Source organism: Cylas formicarius, unplaced genomic scaffold, assembly GCF_029955315.1.
Source record: "Cylas formicarius isolate icCylForm1 unplaced genomic scaffold, icCylForm1.1 PGA_scaffold_7__23_contigs__length_41026272, whole genome shotgun sequence".
NCBI lineage: Eukaryota > Metazoa > Arthropoda > Insecta > Coleoptera > Brentidae > Cylas > Cylas formicarius.
The window spans coordinates 31,807,929-31,821,860 of record NW_026844352.1 but is presented as its reverse complement, the minus strand read 5'-3'; the positions used below and the strand labels follow the sequence as shown (position 1 = coordinate 31,821,860).

General features: G+C 36.1%; 1 protein-coding gene and 1 long non-coding RNA gene across 3 annotated transcripts in view; one reads left to right on the top strand and one right to left on the bottom strand.

Annotated features, from left to right (window-relative positions):
* Nucleotides 1-13,932, top strand: part of LOC132705716 (protein dachsous) — a 234,491-nt gene that overhangs the window by 31,791 nt on the left and 188,768 nt on the right. The gene's annotated exons all lie outside the window — the stretch shown is intronic.
* LOC132705288 (uncharacterized) lies at nucleotides 7,685-12,282 on the bottom strand. 2 transcript variants are annotated; one of them, XR_009619374.1, is made up of 3 exons: nucleotides 10,865-12,280; nucleotides 10,637-10,811; nucleotides 7,685-8,368 (listed from the first exon to the last, which is right to left on the bottom strand). It is a non-coding gene; the product is annotated as an uncharacterized LOC132705288 (long non-coding RNA). The 2 variants fall into 2 exon arrangements; XR_009619373.1 differs by lacking the exon at nucleotides 10,637-10,811 and adding an exon at nucleotides 9,246-9,869 and having other exon boundaries at nucleotides 7,691-9,190; nucleotides 10,865-12,282.

Sequence of the window (13,932 nt, the reverse complement as noted above, 5' to 3'; positions counted from 1 at the left end):
CTACAACGAACTTTAAATCCTCAAAAAAGGCAATTTTCCGAGATTTTCAGTTTCAATAATTATTAAAAAATGTTTCCCCGCCCTCCAATCCCCCAGTTCCAATAGATACCTCTGCATCGTTTCATAGCGATGAAAACTGAAAATCGAAAGAAAAGATGGACGCCGGGGTAGATGCTACATTTAGACGAATTTTTTATCCCCAGATAATAATAATAAACTGACTTTATTGCAAATTAAAATATTACACTGTAAGTCATAATACAAGAGTGGCGACATTTGCAAATTGCACCCTTCCATGTAACCAGAAGAACAATAGCACCAACACCATAATTGTTAACAAAATATACACCAGAATATACATCGTAAATACAAGAAATAGACGCACATCATAAACTCATACCCTTTTGCTAAATTCTGTCGGGCCTAATAAACAATATTAACGCTTCTTGTGGGAAGGGACGTTATATGATAAAGTATCTCTGGAAAGTTACCGAAGTGTGTCTAGGAACGCAATATCTTAAACAATGACGGGTGTCTTATTTGAGTTTAGGAAAAAAACAAACTGAACTTTATAACGGTCCTCCAGCTCGAGCCAACCCAAATCAGAGAGGCACTGGGAAATACGGCCATACTCTCTGAGATTATAACTAAAACGAATATAAGCATTCTGAAGTCGTTGGACTGTAATAAGCGACATGGGCTAAAACTAACATATCGCAGAGTTTAAGTTTGACTTCTCTACTGAGAAAATGCTTATGAATATACGAACAACTTATAGAAGGATTTTTGTAACATCGAGCTGCTAAGAAAACCGCAAGTCACCGTCAAACCATAATACTAAATTTTTACACCCGTCTGAAGGAGAGATAAACTCATCATTTAGCGTAATCTTAAAAGCGTTTCTTACAATATCTTCCCTTTTAGTTTCAAATAATAACATCTGCGTTTTCATTCAATAAGAGGTTCGTTCGATTCAATAAGAGGTTATGAGCCCCAGACACCTCCGACATTATTATTAGAACTAAATTTATTTTGGTAGCAGCATTCAAAGCTTCACTAACAATAAAAGATAACTGGGTATCCATCAGCGTATTGATGAGATTTACAAAATTTAAGCAAAGTAGGGTCAGATGTTTAAACTGAGAATCGAAAAGGTCCTAGAATACCCCTCTCCAAAGTAATGGCATCTAAATGAGTGTTTCCTACAACTAGCTTTTGGTATATCTAACAAAGAAAATTTTTAAAAAATGAAAGAGCAGTACCTTTTATCCCGAAGAATTTCAGTTTACCTAAGAGAAGGAAATGATCCAAGGTGTCGAACACTTTGCTATAGTCCAAGAATAAATCATCAGTAACATGAAGCAAAGCAGAAGTAGTGCTGTGAAGAGGTCGAAACTCGATTGAGTGTCTGGGAGGATTTTGTTATCGCATAGGAAGTGACGAAGTTGTTTAGCTGCAATTTTTTCGATAACCTTTGATATGGTTAGCAACAAACTGATTGTTCTAAAATCGTCATTGTCAATTGGACAATTTTTCTTTGGAACGGGTCTTCAACTTGCTTCCAAGAGTCCGGAAAAACCTCGGTCAACAGACACTTGTTAACAAGGAAAGTGATATGATCGACTAAATACGGGGTGTCAAAAGAATCATTTTTATATCAACATTGTCTGAACCATGAGCGTTAGTTTTAATCGTGGACTGTTAAAAAGGAGTCAACCTAAGTCAAAAAAGGTCAACATTATTTTTTTGGGAAGTAAGATAAAAAAGGGAAAGGTGTGTTTTTTTCAGAGTGCTTCAGAACTTCACACGCGAACCAGTCCGGAACGCGGCCACTGCGTTGAATATTTTGTTATGGCGGTTCCGATAGGAGCGGCGGCGGCGTTGCCGCCCGGGGCCGGCCGCTGAATTTATTAGGTACGCTCGCGGATAAAGAAAAATCGCTCGTTCTGGTATGTTCTTCTTCCTCGTTCGAGATTATTAGTGCCTCACACTTAAGGTAGAAAGATAAATTCAGCGAGTGTCTGGGATTCTTTATCTCGAAATTAATATCGAGCGGTACCGATTATAAGAACGGGATACATATAGCTTATAACTAATAACTAGGAAACGGCACGCGGCCCAATTGTAACACAATTTTAAAGTACAGGGTGGCCGTAATTGGAGGGTTTTAACTATTTTTAAGCTAGATGCAACAAAATTGCCGATTACTTTTTTATTAATCATTCATAAAAAATGGTGAAGATTTAAAGGATTTTTTGTATGTATGTATGTATAAGTTGGCCTTGCATATAGCTTTTCATGTAAATTATAGAGTTCACCTTTTTTTTTTTTTCAAAGAAACTTTCACAGGCTACTGTTATACTTTTTATAAAACTGGCTCGCATTTTACTCTGCACCTGCTTATATATTGTTTGTTGGGGGCGGAGCTAAATGAGGGGCATAAACATCGTCTCGAATGACTTATTTATCATTGGTGACAGGTAGAGACCTGAGTCGTGGTTAAGATTGTTCACCTTTTCTGTTTATATGGATGTTGTGTTCTATGTAGTGGCTAAACTGAAGTTCTAAGTTCTTTTAGCAATTTAAAATGTATAAAAATTTCGGAAGGATATAATTAAACATTACATATTGTCAAAGTAAACGCCAAAATGAAAATATTTCCGCTAAAATAGCCTAACAAAAGTTAAAATTGACAGCTTACCAATTGACGCATTCTGATAATTATTGTGATTTTTTTTTTTTTCAAAGAAACTTCCATAGGCTACTGTAATAATTTTTACAAAACTTCTAGATTCCTCCTGCGTCGGTTTTTGTTGAGTCGGACTTGCTAACGTTTCGCCAACCCTCCTGTTGGCTTCTTCAGAGCTTGACTTAAACTGGCTCGCGTTTTACTCTGTACCTGCTTATATATTGTTTGAGGGGGGCAGAGGTAAATGAGGGACATAAGTACCATCTGGGATGACTGATACCCATATTGGTGACAGGTAACGACCTGAGTCGCGGTTAAGATTGTTAGGTTGCTTGTTATGTTGGTATAGACTATTGCATTTTTCGTTGGTAGATGAATTGATTACAGGCACGAATTTTAATTTTGGGCTGGAAGATATTATGGAATACCACAGATACCTTAAAGAAGTGGTAAATGCTTTAGAATCTGATCCAGAATTCCGAAAGAGACTAGAAAAAGCTGAAGAAACTGAGATCAAATCAGGCAAGATAGCAGATGAGTTGCAGTTTGTGTCGCACCATGTCAGAAATAGATTGGACGAACTTCAACGCCTGAAAGAACTGATGCAGTTTGGGGAGGGTGACTCAAATGACATTCATGAGGATCCAACTCATCATCACTTGAACCACAGCAACCCGCACACCTTTGAAATAGAAGTAATTTTAAATTTAAATGATTGGTATATTCTCACTATTATGCATTTATTTGACATTGGCAGCTATATACACAATCGACTTATACATACCTTTTTTGCAAGACAGAGTCAAACCACCATAAACGATGAAAAGGTTTATTATATTATATCTCGGTCCGCATTAAAGATAAGGAAATGCAGTTTTTACGCAAAATTAACACCACAATTTGTCGATTTTGTTCTAGCTATAGCTTAGTACGCTATAGCTACAAATTATTCGGCGCTATCGGATTGCGCGTGGGTTTCTCCGACGAAACGTTTGAGATTTTTCTTTTTCTGGAGGTCGGGGTTGCTATATAATAGGCAAGTGACAGATAAACCGCGTCTCTTGTAATTTTCACCAATTCACGTTAAAGTGAATGTTGGTCGAGGAAATTCCACGAATTCACCTGAATCATTCAATTTAGGGATCTTGAAAATTTTAATTGAGAAAGAATTACTACGGGTTTGTCAAAATCAACAAGGAAACTAAACAACTCACTTCGCGTAAAACTTGGAGCAACGTAAAATTTATTTCATCCAAAAAGTGACAATTTATACACTATTGTTCACTATACAAACCACTAATAATTCGTGTAACATCTTATTATTTATATAGGTAATTTCATTATTTACATTTCCGTCCTATACAGTTTCACTGTTCATATACATCCCGCCCATCCCGTTAGACTCGCTAGGCCACGGAGATATCACAATAGATAAAACTTTTTACAAAATCGGTAAGTGTCAGTAAGTCATTAGACTTCGGTAAATATTACAAATATTCAACATATCTCTGGCATGTTTCTTTATTTCTAATTCGATATTTCTTTTATTTTGATAACTGCCGCTCATCTTATTATCGAACTGGAATGGTTCCAGTAATGTAGTCAATAGGAATTTGGTGCGGCAAATGTTATTTATAATGATAATAATTGGTGGGAACTATTATGTTCTATAGAAGATAGGCAAACATTAGAGTTAGAAATATACAGGATTTTCGATTCAAAAAGACGCCGTTTTTGCATTTTTCTGCATTCCCCATCTTTGATACAGTTGTTATAAGGTTCAAACAAAGTTTCATTTTTTTGGTAAGCAGAGTACTCCTCCATGTTGACTTGATTTGAATAAATAACAACTATTTCCAAATAATAACGAAATTTATGCGTGTTACTAAGAACTAAAAAGTAAATCAGTTATTTGACATTGATTTGATAAAAGACACTGCTATTTTCTAAGCAACATTATATGAAAAAATTAAAAACATTTTGAATTTCTATGTATATCAATTTTTATGCGTTTTTTCGACGGTTTTTAAATTTTATTATAAACTTTATTTTACACAAATATTTAAAGAAAATGTTGTTTAATCACAAAAATGAACGTGTTAATAATTTGAATATAAAATAACCACACAACCCGATTCTCCCATTTATACAAATTAGCAGGATAAATGCAACAATCCCCATTACTAGCCATTTTTTTCTATTGTAATATATTCCTTACTTTTGTGTCACGCAGGTGCCACACACACTACACGTAAACACTAAACCTACTGCGAATTCAATAATAATATTCTAGTTAAAACGAACCAATTAAGTAAACCAACTTAACCTCAAAAAACGAGAAAGCGTAACCGGCGACGTACGTCGTTGATTAATCCGCGTCCCGTTGAAAGGAGACGATCTACAGCGTCGAGAAAGAATTAAAAATCAACGCGACCGCGGGAAGAGGGGTTATAAATATATGAGAGTCTGTACGGCCGCAGTCAGCTGACAGAAAAAGCTACAAATTATGTCCTTGTCAACTTATACAAACGTCTTAGATACACCGAGAGATACCTTAAAGCTAGCTAACCTACGAGAACGACGACGGCAGGAGAGCGACGGGTATACCGGTACCGAGACGCTATCGGTACGCCCGCGGGTACTGCTCGGTACCCCCCCGCGCAAGTCACTATCTCGCTATACACGTCGCAGTACCCGTTGTCCCGCTAATGTTATAATTAAATCAAACGTCTGCGACGATCACCGCACTAAGTCTGCCGCACTGTTTGTATAGTGCAAATGCGATATGTGCGGTCTATGTACCGCCACTGCTTTTAGGCGCCCCCAAAAATCCTCCACGTTTCTTCCGTGTAGACTGAATATTTTTGAAAGGCACGCCACTGCTTTTTATACCTATAAGGTAGTAGATAGCGGACCTATTACACCTGGGATGTGAACAGAGTGGTCACATATGTCGTGGTGCTTTAATAAGCTAAGGGCACTTCTTATGGATTGTTTCACCACAAGCACTGCAATCGGACATGATGGAGGGTAACTGCCCTACCCTGGTTGGATATAGGCTCGACAGATATGGAGATGAAGGAGATTAATTTATTGAGAGCTTATTAGGAGTGGAATCGGATCGTTTTCATTGGTGAAGCACACTTTTATTTATGAGCTCACGATGACCGTAAAAGATTCCCACGGAACACGTGGAGAAGGGCGCCAACTTCAATTTTGCATGGAGCGTGAAGTTGCGCTTACTATAGGGACGTTATGGTTTTGGGTGCGTCAATAGTTGGAAACCTCTACTTATCTTGGAAAATAAAAGACGAGTGCCTTATCCTACATTAATAACATGCCACAAGCTGCCGCGGTGCCTTCAGCAACTGCGCTGTCCATTTTTTTCATCAAGACAATGCCAGACCACATACTGCTACAGTCACTAGAAACCTCCTCTGACAATTAAGATGGCCCTTTAAGGTTACATCACCTGCTGAACATATAAAAATAAATAAGTTTATCTGCAGCACAAAATGGGCGCTAAGTAATATAAAACAAATATGAGCACTGCAAAAGACAACAGAGTACACATAACAAATACAAAACCAAACAAGGACTAACCAAAACTAAAGTAGATAAACACAGAATTATGAACAGGGTATGGTGGTAATCACATCACCTCTAGAATTACGTGGAAAAGGTTATTTTATGAAATCCTCCCTTAAAACTGCCGAACGTATATGTTTTAAAAAGTTGTGGAATATTATAGGTTGAGTAGACGACAATATATGGAGATGACCTTAAAAGGGAAGCAAGTTTGAATTTCGGAGGAGATGAGTGAAACCTAAATATTAGATTCAAGGTATCTAAACGTAATTTAATTAAATATAATAATAAAATATACTAATACAAAGTGGTGGAGTGCGATCAATGCTCAGCCATTTATATATATGGGATGTGACAGAGGGTTAAGTCGTTTGTCATATCTTATATCGGTATACGACGTCTACCTGTTGGTGTAAGATTAAACGTAAGCAACTCCACGATTGAATTTTTAAGAAAATATTGTAGTACTATTTTCCAAAATATACCGGGTGACGCATTGGTGAACGGAACATAGTAACGGAACATGCAAATTTTCATTTTGTGAAATATTGGCTCCCCTGCACATTTTATTGCAAAGTTGGAATATAACTTTTTGATTAATTCATGCGCCGAGTTTGAATAAATTTGCAAAAGGTCAACACAACAAACTAAAGCGAATATTTTCCATGACGCTATTTCCAAAACTTGACGACGTCACGCATTTTGGTCACACGCACATTTGGTCTCACGCATTCAAAATAAACTACGTATGTAGGTATATCATTATGTTCTTCTTAGGATTAAACTCATACTCGGTTCTTAAGGCCTCCTTGTAGCTTAAAGCGTTCTTGGCATGAATTTCATTTAAAGGACGGTTTAAGCAACAAGGGAGCTTCAAGGAACAACTATAAATTTAAATAACAAAAGTCTTTTACTAAAAATAATTAATAATTATAATAAAAATACGGCTAGAAAACATTGCTAAAAAGAAACATTATTTAAAATAAACATAATTTTTAAGTAAATGTTCAAACATTAACAGTTAAACATCGATCATAAAACTTATTTCTAACATTGCTTAGCTAACATTGTGAAATTCTGTCACATTTTAAGCGTTTTGTTAAAATTAAGATTTTCAAATTTAACATTTTTATAGATAACACTTCAAGTGATCCCATAGAAAGAAATCGTTCGACGAGAGATCAGATCGCCAAAGGTCGGCACCTTGGACCAATAATGTTCCCGTTAAAAGTATTTCCCCAATACTGCCTAACCATACGGGAATTACGCACAGGACAACCATCCATCTAGTACCGTATCTTCTGATCTTCGTGAACAACTTCTTCTATTGCGAGTTCAATTTGATTTTGTCCAAATAAGTTTCTGCCGCGAGGTTATAGTCCGTTAAAAATGGCCTAATAATTCAATGATCAAACGAACTTACCTGGTAAGTGAAGTTCGATCGTAATTATATGTTACACCTCTTCGTAGAAATCAATATACGTAGTCCCCCTTCTAGTCGCTAGGTGGCACCACAGCTTTAAAGCAGAGCCAAAAAACTGTGGAATAACTTACCATGGACGGTATATTCGCCATCTATGGTCTTAACCTCATTCTATTTTAAAGCCCGTTTATAATAAATTTGCCAAAGGGCATTTTAGTACTGTTCAGAACAGTAAATTGGGCGGGAATGGGTGATTTCTACGAAGAGGTGTAACATATAATTACGATCGAACTTCACTTACCAGGTAAGTTCGTTTGATCATTGAATTATATGTTACACCTCTTCTATGAAATCAATATACGTAGACTTTCAAAGGCAACTCAGCAAATTTGTTATAAAACGATTTTATTCGGCTATATAAGGAAATCCAGGAAGTTTATGAAAGCCTCGAGTACAAATACAAAATAAATGGCTATCCGAGAAAACAAACCTTCTGAAAAATTCTATGTCCCAAATGTGGCATTAACAAAAAGGACTGCACTTGCTGTACAAATATATTATAAAAAAGGGGAAAACATTTAGAGCATTCTCACCAATCTGCCGTTTTTCCAATCATATCAATTGAAACACCTTTACAAAACGCAGACGATGTTGAGGCATGTCGAGTTCTGTGAACAGTAAAAATAAAAGTGTAGACAACACTATCTTCTAAAGTTATCTTTATTCATCTACTTTTGTTGGGTATAGTTGCTGCCCTACAAGGCTTTTTAAATGTAATGAGTAAACGAGATTCACTGCCTCTTAAAGCACTGGCCCTCTCAATAATATATATATATATGCAAAATTAAAAAACAGGTCGAGTCTTATTTATAGCTGAAATCTTAATTTGATTCGTTATTCTAATTTCTAATCCATCTGGAAATGATTTTATGTTGACCAATTCTATAAGAGAGAGCGTTTGGACTCTATGTACAATCGTTAACTTCAGTAGGAGAAACTAATTTAATTGTTTTAATGACAGTTAATTGCTTTAATGACAAGTCATTAGAACGTAACCCTTTTACAAAGTCAGGGACATAACTAGGGCCCCAAGTGCTGTTATATCTTGGTTTACTTGGCCTTAGATTATAAACACCTTAAAAAACCTAGTTAGATTTGCATTGTTAAATAAATCTGATCCAAAAATAAGGCCGTGCTGCACTGAAAGAACTCAATGAGCCATAGGACTTGTCTTGTCTAAAATGAATAGTAAGGAAATCTAATACAGCCTAGGTGAGAAGTAATAACACTCCACTCCCCTCCTTTCGTAGAAGCTCCACCAAAGTTTAAATGCATGCAGGTAATAAATGCCTCAAGGTAGCGCTCTGAACAGATGATAGAAAAATATCCAGCAAATCTTCTGGAATGCTTGCCTGACAAAATCCCTGCAGCCAGGGTAAGGGATTTCCACAAAGGGTGACCTCTCCTGTCAAAAGAAGAAGGTAATTTGTCTGGAATTAGAAACAATAAATAACTACAACGCCTCCCATGAAAAAAAAAGCAAACCAATGCTGGCTGTGCCCGTAAGGGATTACTGCGATCCCTGTAGCTCAATCAGCCTTGATTTTTCGTAAAACAAGTGGCAACAAGCAAAACGGGGGGAAAACATAGAAGAAAATTAGGAAATAAACTTTCTGCATTTCTTACTTAGGCGAGAAGCAAACAGTTCGATTTATGGGAATCCTAATTTGCTTGTTATTTTAGCAAAAGCATTGTCCGAAAGGTACCATTCACCATCAAAATTCAAATTCGTGGGTTCCTTATGCGCTTCAAAATTATCGGAAGATCGAATGTAAGATGCTTTAACCCATAACCTCCTTTCTTCACACCAACCCCAAGGCGCCTCGAAATTTCGTTTAAAACAGGAAATTTTACTCACCCTATTCTATTTACATACAAAATAGCAGTTGTCTTATCAATCCTCAAAAGTGTCTCGCAGTTAGTCAAATACGAGGCGAAGCATTAGAGACCAAATGAGGCCGCAGTTAATTCTAGTGCATTAATATGAAACTGAGCTTCCCTAGGACTCCAAAGTCCTCTGGCACAATTCCCCAACCCAAAGGAGTACCATCTGAGAAAATCTCAAGTTTGTAACATTGCTGCCTTACAGGGCATTCAGGATTCTGTAAACTTTTTAGCCATCACATAAAATCCCTCCGTAAATTACAAGGAATTATCATCCGAATATCATAATTATCGACAGAGTCTTGAAGGGCTAGATATTTGATTCTCTCAAAAATTCTTAGTATATACCCAACTGTAACAAACTGCTGGGCAAACTGAAAACTAGCACAGCACAAAGCTCGGCAAAGACTCTTATTTCGCAACGGTTCAAATTGCAAAACTTACTTACTCATCAGAAAAACAAGTGGTGGGATTCAAAAAAACAAAACCTAAAAATTTACGGGATTTCGAAGGATGTAAAACATTCTTATAATTAATAACATAACCCAACCTAATCAGTGTGTTGCAAGTTACTTGAACATTTTTTAAGGATAGCTAACTATCACCAAATAGTAAAGTTATCTAAATAAACTATTGAGGGAAAAGCCTTGGCAGGGAGATAAGAAACCACAGATTTCATTAATTCTGTAAAGGCCCACGGGGCGGTGCATAAACCAAAGGGTAACACGTTAAACTGATAACAGAGAGCATCAAAATAAAATCTTAGAAAATTCTTTTGATTTTCAATTATTGGGACTAGAAAGTAAGCTTCTTTCAAGTCCAGGTGGTCATAAAGGACTTCCCTGTGAAGAGTGTTTCTACTAATTTTCTGTCTTCCAGTTTAAAATGACAAGTGTCAATAAAAGCATTCAGTTTCTTTAAATTTAAAACTAATCAAACCGAACCATCCAATTTTGAAACCAAAAAGATCTGTAAAATAAATTGATTCTTACAAGGTTCGCAAACTGCATTGCACCTATCTCTAACAGGTGTTTGACCACATTACAAATTGAATCTTTTTCTTGTTGGGACCAAACAGGATCTGTCGTAATCAAGTCCTGTATAACTGGCCTCGCAAATGGAATTTTATATCCATCTAACCAAGGTAGAATCTGTGCATCTTGAGTTCTAGAGTTCCAAATGTCCCGAAACTCGTGCAATCTTTCAACAAAAGTACTTACTATTTTTTCCTGGGGACACAACTCCACCCCCTTTCCTCTCGAACCTTCCTGTATTCCCTCTTTTGAGGGTACAATGACTTTCACCCACTTCAGCCTTGCAACTTCCGGGAACGAAGTGGGACGGTCGAGTTTAAATTTGTATGCTATAAAAGTCTTGTTCCGGATGCACCTGACTTTAACTCGGCCACTAATCTGCAGCTAATCTGATTGATTTGAGCCTATCAGCCAAATCTTCTCCATATAAACAAGAGTGCAAAGAAGCATCAACGAGCACTTCCTTCATACAAGGCTGCATTTCATTTGAGACCAGCGAAAGGCTTAACGCGGCTGAACTTCTATATACTGAACCTAAATGGTGTATTTTGCTTAAAACAAATATTGCATTACTCAACATTTCGATGAGAAGTAAGTACTACTCATCCTTAACCGGTTTCAAAAGCAAGGTCAAGAGCGTCCTACCAACCACCATCAAAGCACCCCTTGTTGCAGTCAGTCTCTCATCCCTTTTCTTTCCACCTTTGTTGATGGCAGATTTCATCTGCACATTCAATTTAGGAGAGTTATTGAGCGGGCAATTCTTCGGCACAGGATATCAACGCAAAAGGTCACTGAGACAATCTTCGGACACACCGGATTTCAAAAAGGTATTAATCTGACTTGCCAAAATGTCATGACACATCAAACTTTGTGTTGGGACTATCGACCCCATAGCTTAAAGGCCATTTTGCTTTAAATCCGTCTCAAGGGGCTCAACAATGACATCAGAATTAATTGAAGGGCCTAAAAAATATACTTACGATGGAGTAAATGCATTCCAACAGCCATAAAAAATTGTTCATTATGTCCCAGTATCCCGGGCGCCTCATCCATAGCCGGACGAGCCAGAAAACTCTATTTTTTCGATGTCGAAAAAATATAAAACCATATGTATGGCCGACCCCCTCACAAAAGGATTGCTTCCAATTGTGAAACACTTACATACGACTGCTGTCGTATAAGTGGGAAAGATGGGGGGTCTTTCGAGTTCTGGGGATTCCGATCGGAACCCGGACGATGAAGAAATCGTCTCCCAATTGTAAGAAAATCTCGTTGATGGGAACCACGCCACTAGCGATTATGTAATCGCGGATGGAAAGATTTAATCTTTCGTCGTAGGTAGGTTCTTTCTTCATCCGATAAGGAATAACGTAAATCTCACTTGTACTTCTCCAATTAACTTCCAAAAACGCTGAAAAAAGCTGAAAACACCGACGCCGAATAAAAATGAACATGTGCCACCAAAGCACAAAAAGAGGAATGAGGTTAAGACCATAGATGGCGAATATACCGTCCATGGTAAGTTATTCCACAGTTTTTTGGCTCTGCTTTAAAGCTGTGGTGCCACCTAGCGACTAGAAGGGGGACTACGTATATTGATTTCATAGAAGAGGTGTAACATATAATGGCCAAATTCCCACCATAACATTTATTTTTTGACGATATGCGCTTCGATTATGAACAAAACGATATTAATTGTCTTGTCTAAAATACCGACAGTTTGGAAGATTTGGTTGGTTGTTGAGTGTGAATGTACTTTCATCACAACACTTTGCTACAAACAAAATACTACTTATCGTTCTTCATCACCTTCGGGGAGCTGTTGATGCTTTTCGTATTTATAGGAAAAAAAAAATGTGTGTTTTTTTTAATGTGCGGTTTGATGTTCATTTCCAGCTTGTCCAAGAATCCTATATAATAATATAATATATATACAATATATATACAATATATATATATATATATATATATATATATATATATATATATATATATATATATATATATATAATGTTTTGTTTTAGTCCTTCACGGATGGAACTATGTGTATTGGTGGTAATCCGGGTGTTCATCCGTTCGTTGTTTGACCCTGGAGTAGGACCATTCGTCGACGTTTCGCCAAAATATCACTTGTCATCTTCAGAGGCCGCGCGTCCATATCACTCGTACGTGTCCGCACTTAAACTCGGAATATATATATATATATATATATATATATATATATATATATATATATATATATATATATATATATATATATATATATATATATATATATATATATATATATATATATATATATACATATATATATATATATATATATATATATATATATATATATATATATATATATATATATATATATATATATATATATTCTCACGTATTGATTCACGGATGGAAAAATGTGATGACACTATATTCCGGGATATCATCCGTTCGCTCGTTGAACTCCGACTGGAATCCTGCATCCGACTGGAATCCTGCAAATCTTGCATCCGACTGGAATCCTGCAGACGTTTCGCCAAAATCTCACTTGGCATCTTCAATGCTCGCGCTCCAAAAACACTTCGAACACTGATATATATATATATATATATATATATATATATATATATATATATATATATATATATATATATATATATATATATATATATATATATATATATATATATATATATATATATATATATATATATATATATATATATATATATATATACTTTAAAAATGCCACATCAAACTTGTTGACGATTCGTCACCGGCCATGTTGGTTGTTGGATGCCGCCAAAGTCATTAGTTAAAAACGTGATTTTCAATCTCGCGGCTTCGATGCACCTTCTCAAAAATTATTTTTATGGTCCCTTAATAAGGCCCTCTATATGCTTGTTTACATTTTACAAATTAAAACACCCTGAGTTTTAATGCTCGATGGGCGTATATAATAACAAATATTTACAACCTTAACACCCTCTATTAAATATTAATATTAAATTTAATAACTATACACTATATCAAAGATTAATTTTCATGGTCGATATTAAATTAAATTATTAAATTATTAATTTAAATATTACGAATCTGGCTAGCAGAAAAAAATTTTGGTGGTTCAGTGTGTCCCCTTGTAAACTGATTATTAACGTTGCTTTGAGATTCAGAGCGCGATTCTGCAATTTTCATATTATATACAATATCCCTCGAAAGAAGCGACGAAAATAATAACGAACTTAATTATTCGCGTACCC